Source organism: Balaenoptera ricei, chromosome 4 (assembly GCF_028023285.1).
Source record: "Balaenoptera ricei isolate mBalRic1 chromosome 4, mBalRic1.hap2, whole genome shotgun sequence".
Taxonomy (NCBI): domain Eukaryota; kingdom Metazoa; phylum Chordata; class Mammalia; order Artiodactyla; family Balaenopteridae; genus Balaenoptera; species Balaenoptera ricei.
Window position 1 is genome coordinate 5,782,467 of NC_082642.1, and position 17,465 is coordinate 5,799,931.

At 37.6% G+C, this 17,465-nt stretch overlaps 1 non-coding gene across 1 annotated transcript; it reads left to right on the forward strand.

The window, feature by feature from the left end:
• Positions 1 to 1,561: 1,561 nt before the first annotated feature.
• Positions 1,562 to 1,634, forward strand: TRNAE-UUC (transfer RNA glutamic acid (anticodon UUC)). The gene has a single exon. It is a non-coding gene; the product is annotated as a tRNA-Glu (tRNA).
• Positions 1,635 to 17,465: the final 15,831 nt, after the last annotated feature.

Here is a 17,465-nt window from a genome sequence, read left to right on the forward strand (position 1 = left end):
TATTTCCAGAGAGAAAAATGGAAAGGAAAATGCTGAGCTTGACACAGAGAGAAGAGCTTAATAGACTTGTGTACATATATTAGCCTTATGACTCACAATAGATTTGCACCACTGCCAACTCCATCTCAGAGGGTCTGTCATTAACACTTCCTCTTATCCCTCCAGCCTTTTCTCCCCTCAAATTATCTTACAAGCTTTCCAAGTAGATGCTTTAACTTAATATTTCCTCAAGGATGACAGAATTTAAGCAGGTTCAAGACAGAGCAATTAGATGTCTTATTTTGTCAGCTGATTTCAGCAAATATTAAGTTCAAGATTTTGTTTTATTTATAGGATCTATATTTCTATTAACATAGAAAAATCAACTAATACCGAGGCCTTAAAGGACTAAGAAGAAAAAGTCCTTCCCTTGTCCTTAAGTAATGACAAATTTCTTTCAAAATTTTAAACGTTTTTGTGATTTCTTAAGTTAAGTAACACTTGGCTAAAATGTATCAAACACACAAAAGTGTAGCAACTGATAATAATTGATAATAAGGTAATTTCATGTAGTTATTAAAATTGCTTCCTCCCCCTGTTTCCTACCATCTATTAACATGAGAATCAGAGATATAACTGGAAATGAGTTGTTTTTCTCTGCATGAATAGAAAAATGGATAGTCTTCTATTACCCTCGGTCAAGTCCAGAAATGAAATAAATTATGATTACAATTTATAATTACAAAAGTGAACCTTCATTGAGATTCACATGGTGGTCTCTCATTCCCCTTTCCTACTTTCAGGAAGATTCTGTAAAGACATCATGATTTACAAGAATTATTTAAACTTGCTTTCTACTGCAGTGCTTCTTTGTGTGGGGTAGATAATTTGCATCACCTCTAAACAAAGCATAGACAGACTACAATGATATTAATGATTTAAAATATGAAAAGAAATAATAAGAAACTTCTACAGACCACTTTATTTATGAGTTCTCTAGATACTAATGCTATCTCAGAAACAGCTGGAAGACAAGCTTGTTTAAAATGACTTCTATTAGGATGAAAAATTAGTACTTAATAATTTATTCACTTTAACATTTTCAGAGCTGAGACATGGAGAGAGTTTTTCAGTGTTTCATCAGCAATGTCTTATGCATGCTCGCCTTGCTCTTTGGGTGAAATCTGAGCTAAGATGTTTCATCATCACGCCTGTTCTTCCTCCCAAAGAAGCCCTCATGACTTGGTTCTCCTCTTGCTTGACCAGGTCAACACCCCAACGAGGCTCAGTTGCTTTATATACAGTGAGACCACATCCCTCCTCCTCCTCCTCTTCCCTTTAGTCACTTTGGCTAGCATTGCCATTTCCCTTCCACACCTAGCTCTTCTCTACACCTCACCCACCTTACCTACCAAACTCTAATCTTAATACAATCGAACATTTTAGGATCCTGAGTCATACTGGAGAAACCACACCACCATGCAGACCAATCACTCTTTCAGATGCCCAGTCACAGCTGGTCTGCAGCCCTCTATGGACAAATATTTATATGGTCATAATAAGTAGTCACAATGGCAGGAATTCCCTGGTGGTCCAGTGGTTAGGACTCTGCACTTTCACTGCCGAGGGCCCGGGTTCGATCCCTGGTCAGGGAACTAGGACCTCACAAGCCTCGTGGCCAATAAACAAATAAATAGTCACAGTGGCAAATCAAAACCATCAGCAAATTGCTCTGTTGTTCTTCGCTGTCCCTGCCGCCCTTACAGCCTGCTCTCTTTCTTCAGCAGCAACCTTCTCTCCTACTTCACAGGAAAATAAAAGCTGGCCAGGTGTTTTCCCGTTCTGATGTCCAAGGCTCATGCATCTGTCTCTCTTTTAGATGGTCTTTTCTACTTGTCTAAGGTCTCTTAGGTACTTCCACCAGCATCTCTCTCTCCTGCGTCTTCAATTTCTTTCTTCTATATCCCCTCATTCCATCTGCCTTCAACAGACTCTTACCTGGTTTCTGCATCCACTCTGCTAAAATTTCCTGGCGAAGTTTGTCATTGATCACCTCCTATTGCTCCACACAAACTCATTTTCATTATGTTAGTTGACATTCTTAAACTATTTGACACAGTTGATCCTTCAATTCTTTCTAGAATTCTCTCCTCTCTTCCCTCCTTGGCCATTTGCTTTCGTGGTCCTCCTCTTGTATTTCAGACGTTTCCATTTCACTCTTCTTATCTATCTCCTAAATGCCTGTCATCTTGGGGGGAGCTGAAGTGGCTGAACCAGGATTCAGAGCCAGACAGAACTCCAGAGCCCAGCAACACAGGCTCCGTATTGCATAATGGCTGAACCCAGTGGCTTCAGAGTCAAGCCAAAATGGGTTCAAAGCTCAGCCCTGCTAATTATTTTGCCTCTTTGGGCACTGGTTTTCTCATATATAGAATATAGGTAATAATACTTTCCAGATAGAGTTGCTGTGAGGAATAACTCTGGTAATAAATGCAAAATATCTGTAAATAGTAGCTTTCCAATAAATAATATCTATTATTATTTCATTGGCTTTATGGTTCCTCAAATATTTATATTTGTTTTCAGAGTCAAGCATGAGACAAAACAATAAGGTAGGGAGACATTTAGGGCACAGTTATATTAGGGAAGGAGAGAGAGGCATTCTTGCTGCAAACCAGTTAAACCAACTGAACAATTATCTGAGCTATTTACCTTCAGCTTAATTCTCCATTAAGTTTAAGAGGCTTCCATCCTTTTGAGAAGCACATTGACGTGAATGCCTCACCAGCAGTCTTAGTAAAGAATTCCTCACAGCCTCTTCCATCTTAACCCCAGACTCTGTATGGACCAATGATCCCAGATTGGCAGCTTCCAAAGCATATTAACACATCATTAACGCATTATCTTTAGGACTATCTTTGAACAGCAAAGACAGAAATATTTGATAAGAATCTATTAAGCAAGTCAAAACATTTCTCATTTTGTGGAGATTTCTTCTACCTATAGGTTTGTAATTCAAAGAAAGAAGAGTCTACTGATTGTTTTAAGTTCTTGATAAAGGATAATTTTTTTTAAATGTTTTTTAATTTTTTTAAAAATAAAGGATAATTTTTTTAAAAACCATGGGAAAACCATGTTTGTCATACAAATATAAAGCAAACATGTATTAAAGATTTTACTTAACTCATTAATGGGTGAGGGAACCAAGAAGATGTTACAACTTAGTCAAAGGAGAGTCCTTAGGACACAGATATACAAATAGATGTGAAACTGTCAATACCCACCAGGCAATAACTAATTAAGTTTCACCACATACAACACATCTTTATTTCTATGGATAAAAACTTTTTTTGGATTATTATCAGAGTTGTAAAAGTTTGAAGATAATGTAAGAAAGAGATAACCCTAACAGAGCACTTAGTATTTTTTTTTTGCCCATTTTAAAGTTTTTTACATTTTTTTCTGACAGCTTGTCTTTTAAAGCTAAGAAGGATACCAACTGTACATTTTTCTATGTCCTGATACTCCACGCAGACAGATAGATTCTCCTCAACCAAGGAGACAGATTTAGCATGTGTTAAAGAGTACCAAAATAATATTGATACGTGGTAGTCAGAATCTAAATAGGTTAGAGAACTGCTGGTTTCTACTCCTAGAGCCAGTACTTTGAACACTATGGGTCCCTTTTACCATATGTATAAAATGGCATTTAAGTTTTTCTAAGATTTTAGAGTAGAAATTACAGAAGCAGAAAAAATAAGATTCACGACTTTCGGATGAAGAATAGAATAATGACTGTTCTGACTTACATTTCCCCCTCATTCTTCCTCTCTTCCTTACTCATCTGGGTTGCATTAATAAAGCTTGATACAGGATCTCACTGGGAAGGAGAGGGGTGGATGGTGGTGCAATGGACACTGAGCTTGACAGAGAATCCTCATGGCATTTCCATAGAGAGCTCACAATGGAATCATTGTCAGCCCTCCCTTTGCTTTGACCCTGATGCTGAACATGAAGTCAGGGCACATGCCCCACAGTTCATCCAGCTGGAGCCCTGTGAGAACAAGGATGGTGATGTCAGCTTTGGCACTCTGTTTAAGGACAACAAAGCCTGTGCCTAGCGAATTACATAAAGATGGATCACAACCCCCAGCTCCATGTTTACAAAGACATCAGCAATAAACACACATACCTTTTAGTAAAAGAAAACCACAGCCACTTTCATCATCGTGACAAAAGAAGAATCGATTTTTTAAAAAACTATGGGTAATTAGGATAACATAAGACCCTCCCCTTTCTAGTTAGTCAATATCACAGGAACATAAGTTTTGCCTTTATTTTCCATAAACTACAGCTCTTTGTCACTTGTACGTATAGCTGTAAACATTATTATATCAGCCTTTAGAAAATTTTACAACTTTCATTTTAATAATTATATAGAGAAGGAACAGAAATTTTCGTTCTAGAAGTAATTTGGGTCAGGGTCTCCTAAAATTCCCATAGCTCTCCTGGCACTTCTGAAGAGGTTCCATTCTTTCTCAAAAAATAAGGTTTATCTCTGATTTCAACTCCCCCCCCCCCACTAACAATAGCAGTGATTATACAGAATTGTTTTTATTCCCTTTATAAATAACTTTCAATTCTAATCTGCTCCTTCGAACAAATAACTAATCACTGTTTCTCTTACAATCATACTCATTAGACATGGCTTTTAAAAATAAAATTAAATATGTTTAGGTACCTCTTTGAGGCCGACTCTCAAAGTAAAACAGAGGAGGACTTATGACCTCAACCACGTGGAGTTTAACCTCATTTAAATACCCGTAAGCCAATCCTTCCTCTTTTCATAAAAAATTCTGTTGTTTGAGAGTATTGCCATTTGCTATCTGTTTCTTTAAAAGATAAATGTGTAAGTATTCAACTGAAAACAAAGTCAGAAATATATAAATATGTTGTTTCCCTAAGCACACATGCACATAAAACCTGGGAGAAAAAGGAATTTGCATATTGTTATTGAATTTCTTCAGGAAAAAAAGAAATGTTGGGAAAGAGATATAGCTGTTGGTGAACAAAAGTGGAAGCATTTAGCTTTTAATCATTACGGAAAAGACTAACTCAAAACCTACACTCAGTTTCAGTTCCATGAAAACAAAAGCAATTTCAAGATTTCTTCCCACTAATTATTGCCTTTTATAATAATAGATAACATACGATAAGCATTTAATATACGCCAGACACTAAGTCTTTTACATGCATTGATTATTTCTAACCCTTAACAACAATTTATAAAGCAAGTACTATTATTATCAGCCTCTTTTCATGGATAGGAAATTAAGGATTTGAGAGGTTAAAACTTGCCCAAAGTCACAAAGCCATAGAAATTCACGGCAAACACTATCTCTCCTATGTTTTACTGTAGGCAGTATTACGGTAATGAGATTCCAAGACACAACTGTACCTAAAAATGCTTCTTAGGCTCTGTAGTAATGTTTCCCAAACTCTCTGCATTTCTCCTTAGGGTCCCAAATTGCACAGTACCTTAATTTCTTTGTCTTGTTTAGGGATTTTATCACACTCTCTTTAGCTCAAAAATTCCAATAAATTTTGCCTGCAAAGGCCCTTTTCCAGGTCTTCCTTGTGCTTTTCTCTGTTCCTCTGACTACACCAAATTTTTAAATAATACTATCCTTTTGTCCTTTACTGACAGGAAATCCTTTTGATATCCTTTTGGTCTGGTTCCGCAGGACTGGAGTTACACCACAAATAATAAGTGAAAAGGCTCAGGGAATGTTAAGTAAGGGTGTTGATTTGTCAGAATATTTTCCACTTGTTGCTGAGGTTAGTAGCTTAATTGCTTAAAATTTTAAGTAATAGGGAAAAAGATAATCATTATCTCAAACACACAAATAATGAAGTTTTTCTCTCGAAAGAGCCAATCCTCTTCACTTTCTCTCCTCAGCACTTCGTTTCTTGGGTAGATAACGGAGGTAGCAGATTTTTCCCTCCTAGAAGCTCCTCAGATGTGAAATTTTTTTTCCTGCTAGGTGGACCTTCTATTAAACTGCAGGAAGGAGGGCTGAAGCTTTATCATTAACATCTTAAGGATCCTGATTTCTTTCTCTGATTAGATAACAACCTTCCTTACTCTAGGATGAAGTAAAAATGTCTTGACCTGGCATAGAAGAGGCTTCCAAATTCAGCATCTCCTTCCAGGGCAGCCTTACCTCTTCCCACTGCTTTCCACTCTCATGGGCTCTATGCTCTCACAACTGGACTCCCCAGATGAGCTTGTGCTTCCACGCTTTTCCATTACTGTTTCTCTCACTGGAAAAGCCTGTATTCCTCTTTTCTCCTAGTTCCAGTTCAAGGCTTTAATTGAAGGTTTTGCCTCTGCAATTCCCCCCAGACAATCTCACTCTCCTCTCTCTTAGCATTATACCTTTCTCCTTGTCCTCCTTTGCATATTTCTCGATGCCTTGGCACAGCTCCTGGAGCAAATTTCCAGGGGTCAAAGCCCAAGAAACTATCAGATAAGGCTAATTCAAATATCTGATCCTGAATTAAAGTTCACCCCAACTGCGTTGGTACCCCTTTCACATAGAGGAAGTAGGATGGTGGGGCAGCAGGGAAGGCGAAGGACAAGTGGACGGTTTCCCGATGGTTGTGACTTGCCTTCATGAGTGATGGCAGAGAATACTCACTAGGAACACGTAAATGGTTGGCCAGGGAGGACTGCAGCCCAGCTGTGAGTGGGCACATGGGCACCTGCTGGCATGGTGGTGTGTTTTCTCCAGCAGAATTTGAGTACCTAAGATATTGGATTGGTTTGAGATTAGGGCTAGGTAGGTGGGGTGTAGAAAAAGACAAGAGGTAGAAGGGAAATGGCAATGCTAGCAAGTGATTAAAGTGATAAAGGAGGAGTATGTGGTCAGCTGTTGTATGTATAACTGAGCCTGCTGGGGGTCCTGAGCTGGTGAGATAAGAGGAGGAATAAGTCCTGAGGCTTCTGTAGGATAAAGGACAGAGGTATGGAAAGAAAGGTGTTAGGAAGCTTGAAGAAACTTGACTCATTCTGAGTTATTCTATTGAAGAGCATAAAATGAAAGAATTTAGGTCAGATTGAAGAATTTTTTATTTTACTTTCAAAATTGAAAGAATAAAAGTGGTTAAAAAAATTTTAAGAGACCTCAGTGTGAATCTGATTGATCCAGAAATAGCCTTCAAGTTAATACTTATGAACAAAGTGATTTGAAAATAGAAAAGTTATGGACTCAGTCCCCTTTCTCCCAAGGAACCGATTTGGAGTTTTTAGCCATTCGAGGGTGGATTTACTTGCACATCAAATCTGGGAAATTGAAATGGAAGAAAGAACTTTTGGAAGGTGCAATTTGTGTTTTTCAGGAGCCACTGGAAGTTTGAGACTGTCACACATAGTAGGAAGTTAGTAAGTGTATTAAAGACCTTTAAAGCCAAGTGATAATGAGGCAATCAATACTTTAGAAATACATTCTGTCACTGTACACGTAACAGAGAATTAAGAATTAAGTCAATCGAGACAGTTAGGGGTGTGTGTGTGTGTGATACTTCCAAGTTCCCTATATTTTCCCATTAGATTTTAGGAAAATACCAGAAATAGATGCCTGGGTCCCATAGTAAGTGTTTACTTGACATTTAAGGAAACTGCCAAACTGTTTTCTGAAGTGGTTGTACTGCTTAATATACCCACCCACAGTGTGTGAGTTCAGTTCCTCATATCCTCACCAATATTTGGTATGATCAATCTTAACTTTGGCCATTTTTATAGGTGTGTAGTGACACCTCACTGTGGTTTGGTTTTTTTGTCTTGTTTTTGCATTTCCCTAATGTCAAATGACATTGAGTATCTTTTCAAATGCTTGTTTGTTATCCATACGTCTTCTTTGTGAAGTGTCTCTTCAACTCTTTGGTCCCTTTTTAAAAACTGGGGTTTTTCTTTTTTATTATTAAGGTTTGAAAGTTCTGAATATATTCTGGATACAAGCCCTTTTTCAGACATATGCTTTGCAACTATTTTCTTCTAGTCTCCGTCTTGTCTTTTAACAGTGTTTTTTGAATAGCAGAAGTTTCAAATTTTGATGAAGTACAGTTTATTCATTTTTTTATCCTTTTGGGTTCTGTCTTTAGTATTATAGCAAAGTATTAATACAGTATAGTATTGTGCCTAACCCAAGGTCACAAAATTTTTTCCTAGAAGTTTTATAAGTTTAAGCTCTATATTAGGTTCATTGTCGATTTTAAGTTGGACAAGATATAAACTCTCCTCTTTTGCATATCAATATCTAATCTACCATTATGTGTTGAAAATATAACCTTTCTTCATTGATTTGCCTTTAAACTTTTGCCAGGAATCAGCGTCCACATACCTGTGCGTCTCTTCTGGACTCCATTCTTTTCCTTTAATGCATTTACCTATCTTGATGCCAGTGATGCCCTGTGTAATACGTTTACAGTTTTATATATACATATTTATAATTTGTCTCAAAGCCAGATTGTGTTAGTCCTCCAACTTCATGCCTTTTAGTTATTCTAGGTCTTTGCATTTCTGTTTGAAATGTAAAATCAGCTTGTCAATTTCTACAGGAATGTGTATTGGTATTTCAATTGGGATTGCATTGACTCTATTGATCAGTTTGGGAGGAACTGACATCTTAACAATATTGTCTTCCATCTTATGAACAAAGAACGTCTCTCAATTTATTTAAGTTTTCTTTAATTTCTCTAAACAATGTTTTGTAGTTTTCAATTTACAGACCTTTGTCAGCTTTATCCCTAAGAATCTGGTGCTATTTTAAGTGGTGTTGCTTTAACTTCTAATTTCCAAGGAGTCTACATATTTGCATTAGGACATGTCACCCATTTTAGTTTTCTAGGGCACTATGTTCAAATCTTCATCATTTCAGACTTCCTGTAGAAGTTTTCAAGGCATGGCATGGCTGCCTTTCTCTTTTCCACATAATTCATTGAAGATAAGTCCTGCTTTCCTTCATACAAATATATGTGTCCTGCTGATGGACTACACAAAAGTTAGGGAAAAGTATTTACTCAATGTGAGGATAGCTTTAAGGGAAATTTCTTTTTATAAACTTCTGAGGGTGATTCACCTGACAATAATATCCCAGATATTGAGCTTCTTTCAAGGATGGACCAGAAAATAAGAATATTCTGATTAAGCCTCCTTCGAACTACAATGGGTTAAAATGCTTTAGGGGATGTGTGTTTACCTACCTATATTAATTGCTGGGAGACCACAGGGCCACAGAAAGTTACTTTTGCTAGAGCATTAGATAGTGTGTGTTTCTCTAATGGGATTAATTTAACTATGACAGTTAATTGAATCAATTCAACCCCCTAGAGAAGCTTTTAGTCACCCTGATTTTCCACTGAATTAAGTATACGCTGCCTTTCCTTTCTTTTTTGTGTATTTCTATTTAGCATTATTCCTTTGGTAACATTTAACAGCATTTAAGTTACAAAATAAGTTAAGAAAAAGATTGATTATGGACTTTGGCAGAAGCTGTAAAGCTGTTTGGTCAAAGCTTAGAAGGTAATTTATTTCTATAATCACAGATGAGTGTGGACTTTTCTTAAGACCCACTGACTCATACTCTGGAATGTGGGTCTTGAAAAACAAACCTTCATCCAAATTTAATAGATTTTTAGAAATCATGTGAACTGGGAATCTGAAAATAGACAGTCATTTTATGTGTGAATATTAATATAATGATTTGCCATATTCTTGTATCCAGTTTCAGATTTAGAGCCATTTTTACAGATTATTAAGTGTAACCGGAAGTGCCATGCTAGTTGCATTATTAACCAAAATCTTGCTAGAAATAGCATTTATGGTAACCATAATACGTATGACCCAAATTTACTGCTGCAAGCGTGGATTAGCATAAGCACTTGCCGGGGAAGTTTTTGATTTGGATTCGGGTCCAACTTTGCCGTGGCCAACAGTGTAGTATTGGATAACCAGTATCACTCCTTTGTATTAGTTTGCTAGGGCGGCCATAACAAAATACCAAAGACTGGGTGACTTAAACAACAGAGATTTATTTTCTCACAGTTCTGGAGGTTAGAAGTCCAAGATCAAGGTGTCATCAGGTTTGGTTTCCTCTGAAGCAATTCTCCTTGGACCCTTAGTCAGTTCAGGCTGTTATTTAAAAAATACCATAGGCTGAGTGGCTTAAACAACAAATACTTATTTCTCACAGCTCTGGAGGCTCGGATGTCTAAGATCAAGGTACAGGCAGATTCAGTATCTGGTGAGAGCCTGCTTCCTGGTTCATAGAGGGCTGTCTTCTTATTGTGTCCTCACATGGAGGAAAGGACAGGGGAACTCTCTAGGGTCTCTTTTATAAGGGCGCTAATCCCATTCATGAGAGCAGAGCCCGCATGACCTAGTTACCTTTCAAAGGCCTTTCCTCCAAATACCATCACATTGGTGATTAGGTCTCAACACAGGAATTTGGAGGGGACACAAATATTGTCTATAGCAGATACCTTCCCTCTGCCTGTTCACATGTTCACCTTTCTGTGGACGCCCAGGACTGGTGTTTCTGCGTCCTCATCTCCTCTTTTTATTAGGATACCAGTCATAATGGATTAGGGCCTGGCCTAATAACCCCATTTTAACTTAATTACTTCTTTAAAGGCCCTCTGTGGAAATAGAGTCACATTCTAAGGTACTGGGGGTTACAGCTTCAACACAAATTTTGGGCAGACACAGCTCAGCCCACAATACTCTTTAACCTTTGCTTCTTCAATCACAAAATGTGTGGATTGGTTAAAGCATCACTAAAGACTGTCCAGGGTCTAAAGGATTAATATTACTATGAGAAGATGACCACTGTCTTTTCTAAATAAATATTGCAACGTTCAGTGGCCCTGGTTGCAAGCATCATAAAATGACCCTGGCTAACTTAAGATAAAGAGAATTCATTGATAATCTGCAGAGGAGTCAGAGAGTAAGGGGAGGGCAGAGGCTTTGGCTAAGGAGAGACCCTGGGAGATGCAAAGAGCCAGGTAGCAAGAGCATTTGTACTCTTCCTGGCTTCCTTGCTTACAGGCAGGAGGGGGTGTCCATTGGGGGAGACTGGCATCAACTCCCACCAAGACCACACACAATGAAGAAGGCTCCTGAAAGGGCAGTGAGGCGTCACAGCAAGACGGAGTGATGGTACGGGGCACTCCCTCCCCCATAAAATGACAGATAACCGCTAAGTACATCTTATGATATTTAACTAACATTAAGTTAAATATGATTGGAAGAGCTGACAAAACAATAAAGCAAACAATCTCCTGACATTTTTAATGGCTCTCGACAATCACATTTTGACAATAAATTTTTGAAATAAAATTCAAATTAACAATAGAAAGTGCTACATTAAAAAGCTGCTCTATTTTTTTTTTCACTCAGAAATCTCTTTAGATTTTAGTCATTTCATCTGTCAAATGGGAATAAAGCTGCTTTTCTTGTTAAAAGCAAGATTTAGAAATAGATGAATTTAGGGCTTACACCTTACAGCTGTAAGCTTTGTGATTACGTACTGAAGATGTGATCAATCTTTCCCCTGGCCTTCCATCCATTCCCCACTATTCATCTTTCACTGGTTCTTTTTGGAAAGGTTAATTCTCCCAAGGGAGAGACATTGCTCATTAGAAATTGATGTTTTTTTATTGATTTCCATAACTGCAATTTCCTTGTATATATTCTCCTATGATTCTCTTATGATTCTGCTATTCAATTTTTTTCCAATAGGCTTCCTGGAAATTACTATCGACATTGTACTAAAATGTTAGTAATCACATTTAATTATCCCTTCATTTGTAGGTTTTCTTACATTTTCTCTTTTCCTCAGTTCTACTCTGAAATATGAAGTGTTCAGGTTTTTCTTTAATTTTAAAATATATTCTATTTTTGGTCCAAATGCTAGATATATAAAAAATTGTTATTATAGTCTAGCTATTCAAAACTTCTCTTTAGCTATGAAACTTTATTTTGGATATCTTAAGAACTTCAAGTTTTCATTGAACTCACTGTTATTCTCATTTTATTTTCAAATATTTTGAAACTTCTTTATACTGATTTATACTCTGCTTATTTTTAGTCAAATAAGCAATCTCTACAACCCTGATTGCTGTGGATTTGGCTTTTCCTTTCCGTCCCCATTAGGAATTAATATCCTTGAATCCTCATTCACCCAACAAACATTTAATGAACAGTTACTATGTGTCAATTACTGTTCTAGACATGAGCTGGTGCTCACTAATCTTCCTTCATAAACCATGATAATTGCACTGTTTTTGTTTCACTTATTTTTTTTAATCTATCAAAATTTTAGTAGTGACAACAAAAAGCCACCTTGCTCTGTTTTTATTTTATGCATAATAATAATGAGGACCCTTTTTCATCCATTTACTTCTTGCAAATACACATCTAGCAATAGGGAATTCTTTAAAATCAGAAGAGATTATTAAATTATCTATATGGAAGGGATCTCATAGAGGCTTCTAAACTTTTAAGACAGTCATTTTTTTCAAGTAAAATTATACACAGGGCTCCAGTTGTTTAAAACAGCCGGAACTATTGTTTTTTTCTGTGCAAAGATGTTAAACATATCCAAATTTATAGCCCTTAAAAATTTCAACATCACTAAATGGGAGCAATGAGCCAGTTTTGATAACATAAGAAACTGAAAACTGGAGTGATATTATAGATGACACTGCAATCATACCAACCTCAACATCTCATTTACTTTTGTATTTTGCTAAAATCACACAATTTCACAAAGATATGCAGTTGCAAACAGTAACCTTTATTTGCCACTTTACCTCACACTCTAAGAATACTCTTCAATATGCTCTAATCTAGAGCCTGGAAACAGGAGGCAGTTGGTCTTTTTTATTTCAAAGTTACATCGCCGGCAATATCTGCCACCTGCTCACATTCTCCTTCACCAAAATAAAAGACAAGAAGCTTACAAACCCTTCAGATAAAACCTGTAAAAGATAGTGTCACGACTTAGCATTCCACCCCTTCCCTCGCTGTTGCACAACTATTGCTGGGCGCTGGTGGACACACGCAGAGCAGACGCATCCGAGCCCGGGCTAACATTTAATTGGATCTGGCACCCTCGCGCTGTGGTAGTGTACTCACGCATACATTTTTATTTGAAAGAGCAAGCTCGGGCCTGAATTTTTAAAAAGAAAAAGAAAACAAGTCTTCCTAATCTATGCACATTGGCAAGAAATTCAAGTATATATGCTTATAGACTATAGGTCCATTTTCCAAGGACTATCCTCCAAGAACAGACTATCCTCTATCTTCACCTAGAAGAACTATTTAATGGGTTAACTGTGTTTCAAGAGACGCAGTTCAAAAAGCCCTAATCTTGTCCAACTATTTCTCTCTGTGCGTGAGACACTGAGACCAAAGGAAGTCAGGTAAAGCACCCGATGTAGAATACTTCCTTTCCACTGTTCATGCTGTTGCCTCACCTTTCACTCCATATCCCTTCAATCCTAACTGGCAGAATTTTACTCATTTTTTATAGCCTCTTTCAGATACATCTACTCCATGAAGCTTTTCTTCTTCCCTCAAACAAAACTTCAATCTCTGTCTCTGTCTCTCTCTCCCTGTCTGTCTGTCTCTCTCTCTCTGGAACCCTACAGCATTTTAAATGCAATTAACAGGTTTCTTTATTTGATTCTGTGTCCGGAAAGCACAAACCTCTTGCTCACTTTGTTGTAACTCTTGCTGCACCTAGCAGCCGGCCCAACACATTGTAGGTACTAATTAAATAGCAAGTTCATTAAATTGTTCATCCAAAGACACAATCCTCAGTAGGTCATTCACATCAAAATGATTTCTATTTGGCTTGATTTAATGAAAGTGTTTTCTGCAATCCCTTTCATATTCTTAGAATTCTGTATATTTCTCCCAAGGCTTCCACATTACAATATTTTTTCAGCTGCTTTGATCCTTTTTCATCGAATTCTCTTTTAAAAATATTACTGTTTAAATTGGCAATTTTTACAGTAAAAGAGGAAGCGCTACAGACCGATAGGAAGATTTCAACAGTTTCTAATCTGCCTGTCTGTCTCTTTGTGTTTGATAATACATTTTCTCTTAATTGTGTATGGCCATGTGTTTTTCATAATTCCCCCAAACTAACACAGGATAGTATATATCTCAGGATGTCACTTTATCCTTTGTTGAAGGTCTGATTCTCCAGCATCAGATACCGAGACGGAATTTGGTATAAACATCTTTGGAAGGGAAGGGGAGGAAGAAGCATGGGGCAGAGGAAGAAGTCCCCGTGGAGAGCTTGGGAGTGTATACATACCATTAGAAGTGACCCCACTGGGCCAAAATGGCTGGGTCTTTATACCCCATCTTGATCAGTCATTGGCTGTGTTCTGCCTGGAAAAAAATGTGTGCTTGAGCAAGTTGCCTCTCTGCAGATGCATCAAACCCTGGGAAGCTGACAGCTGGAGACTGTCTTCTGGGATGATCTGGGTAGTTCATCTCTGTGTCCACAGCACCTCTTTAGAGAACCCCCTTTCCCCAAAATGGGGACAGAGATTACTTTTTAACTTCTGAGATTGAAAAACAGAGACAAAACTAAATTGCCATCAACCTTTCTGCAGTCCCAGCTAGACTTTCATTAATTAGCCCCATCACTCCCTTGACAGACATTAGGGTGTTTATTTCTCTACAATCTGAATGTTGTGATTTTACAACATTGATTAAATTCTGGCTTTACACAGTGAATCCTGGTATCATATGACATTGGTTACATTGAAATTCCCAAACTCAAAATTCCAAAGAGTGTCAGATTTTCTTAAGGTTTTAGTTTCTGAGGTAAACAGAATTGATTAATTAACTAGACCTCAAGAGGATTTATTGAATTTCTCTGAGCATATCAACCATTTTAGGACTTGGGGATTTGGATCACTTTTCTTTGAAATACAGCAGTTATGACAATGTGATATGAATGATGAAAAATTAAGATTATAAACTGCTTAGGTCGATTCACAAACCAATCTGATTTGTAATGAGCCAGTCCCTAATAATAAGGGACATATTTCCTGAGACCAATTATGTTTGGATAGTGTCAGGTGCCATAGCCTAAATGAAAACATTCTGCAATATTTCAATAATTCAAATATCTCAATAATTCTGCAATATTAATTGGTAGCTGGAAAATTCGATTTCAAAGTTCTGCTTTAACATTGCCTATACCACACTGAACATTTTTTTTTCCCCTTTGGCCTCAGCCTATATTTATTTAAAAGTTTTAAAGTCTTAAGGATAAACCTTTTACAAAGGAGTAATTTGGTGGGAGGGTATTTAACTTTTATAATAACAGTTCTATTACTCAAAGATCTGGGTTCTTCTTTTGTAATTTCCTGTGAAGTATTACTTTGAGAATTCTCAGTGATGAAAATTCTTTAACCTGAGAGGGATTGAGGAGAAATGATTGAAGAAGTCTCTGGAGCAGTTACTGAGGGGCAATAGGAAGGAAATTCCCAAAGACTGTAGTGATAACCTTGGGTGTCTTGACCGTGTAGCCTTTCCTTTGAAAGGAAGCTAGAAATAAATTAAAGGTAAAATGGTGCCAGGTTATTTTTTCAGTCATGAATATTTTCTTATTCTGAACTCTACATCTCTCTCCTATCAACAGAAACTTTAAAAAATATTTTTAAAATGTTTTTTGAAATATGTATTGAAAATGTGTACTGTACATTCTCAAAGCCTCATATCTTAATATGTAGTATTCCACTTGGCTTCAGTATACAGGGATCATTCTTAGTCCCTTATCCTTAATGTTCAATAATTTTTTAAATGAATTAATGAATAAACATTGGCCTTGGTTATTGAGATATTTGGGATAAAGGTACAGACCTATCACTATATACTGTATGTCACTATACAGTATTTTCATTAAAACTTTACACAATATTCAAAGAAATATGAAATTATTCTCCATTCTGATCCATGGGATATGCTCTGATGATTGCTCTTGTTTCGTCCACAAGATCAGTATTCTTGTACTTTAAAATTTGAGATATACTGTCTTTTCTTAATATGAGAGAGTGTTTTAAAGAGTAATAGAGAGAGGATTTTTAAACCCAAATGTTTCATTTACTATTGTTATTATTCCCTCCATCCATGGATATCTAACAAAGCTATTGTCAAAATGAAAGCCTTACATGTCCACTTAAAACAATTCAATGTCTTCCTCATTCATATAGTGGTGAGTATCCCAACATGTCACTTAAAACAATTCATATCCCTTGACAAAATTAACTCTGCAAAATTTAGTGCAGTATAGTGGTGGCCATTACATTCTTCTCCACTTCTTTTTTTTTTTTTTTTAATTTTGTAAGTGAAATAGGGAGCATTTTCTTTTTGTTTTTTAATTTTTATTTATTTATTTTATTTATGGCTGTGTTGGGTCTTCGCTTCTGTGCGAGGGCTTTCTCTAGTTGTGGCAAGCGGGGGCCACTCCTCATCGCAGTGCGCGGTCCTCTCACTATCGCGGCATCTCTTGTTGCGGAGCACAGGCTCCAGACACGCAGGCTCAGTAGCTGTGGCTCACGGGCCCAGCTGCTCCGCGGCATGTGGGATCTTCCCAGACCAGGGCTCGAACCCGTGTCCCCTGCATTGGCAGGCAGATTCTCAACCACTGCGCCACCAGGGAAGCCCCCATTCTTCTCCACTTCTTAATTCACAAACTGGTATCAAGCTTCCCGCTCAGGGCAGACCTGTAGGTGCCAACACACTGCACTACAGAGGGTACTGCTTTCTCTGCAGTCCAAGAAGATGGTAACCCTAGGAGTGATACAGTGCACGGCCATGCACCACGGCACTGGCAAATAAAATGAAGAAAGACATAGGTAAGGGCCCAGGACAAAACAGAAAGACAAAATATAAATGTGATACAGTTAGCTATTCTGATTCTATGTCTCTTTGTTGTTAGACTTGGACGCACTCTGGAGATTAAGAGAAGAGGCCAAGGAGATAAACAAGTGCTTAGAGCTGGTCCAAAAAGCCCAGCAGCATCTTTTCACTGCGTGAGGGAGGCAGCAAGACAGAGTTCCTGAGAGCTCCCAAGACTGATTACTGGTCAATGTAATCTGGAAACTGGAAAGACATTAGAAAGGTTTCATGATCTGAGATCCCACGTTGAAGGATGGGAATGCTGCTGCAGACCTCAAACAGAGCGCAGAGGGCAAGAACAGCATCCAGCAGTGGGAAAAGCATTGCCCCCAGGAAAGTTTACGTGGGAGCTTTCTATCTGGGCTCTTGTTTCCAGTGGCCCTTGGATCTCACAATTTTCTCTCTTCTTTTCTGAGAATCTTCCATGTAATGTGTATCTGTACATCAAAGCATGGGATGTAAAGGACCAAAGTATAAATTTGAATTAATTTTAAAATGC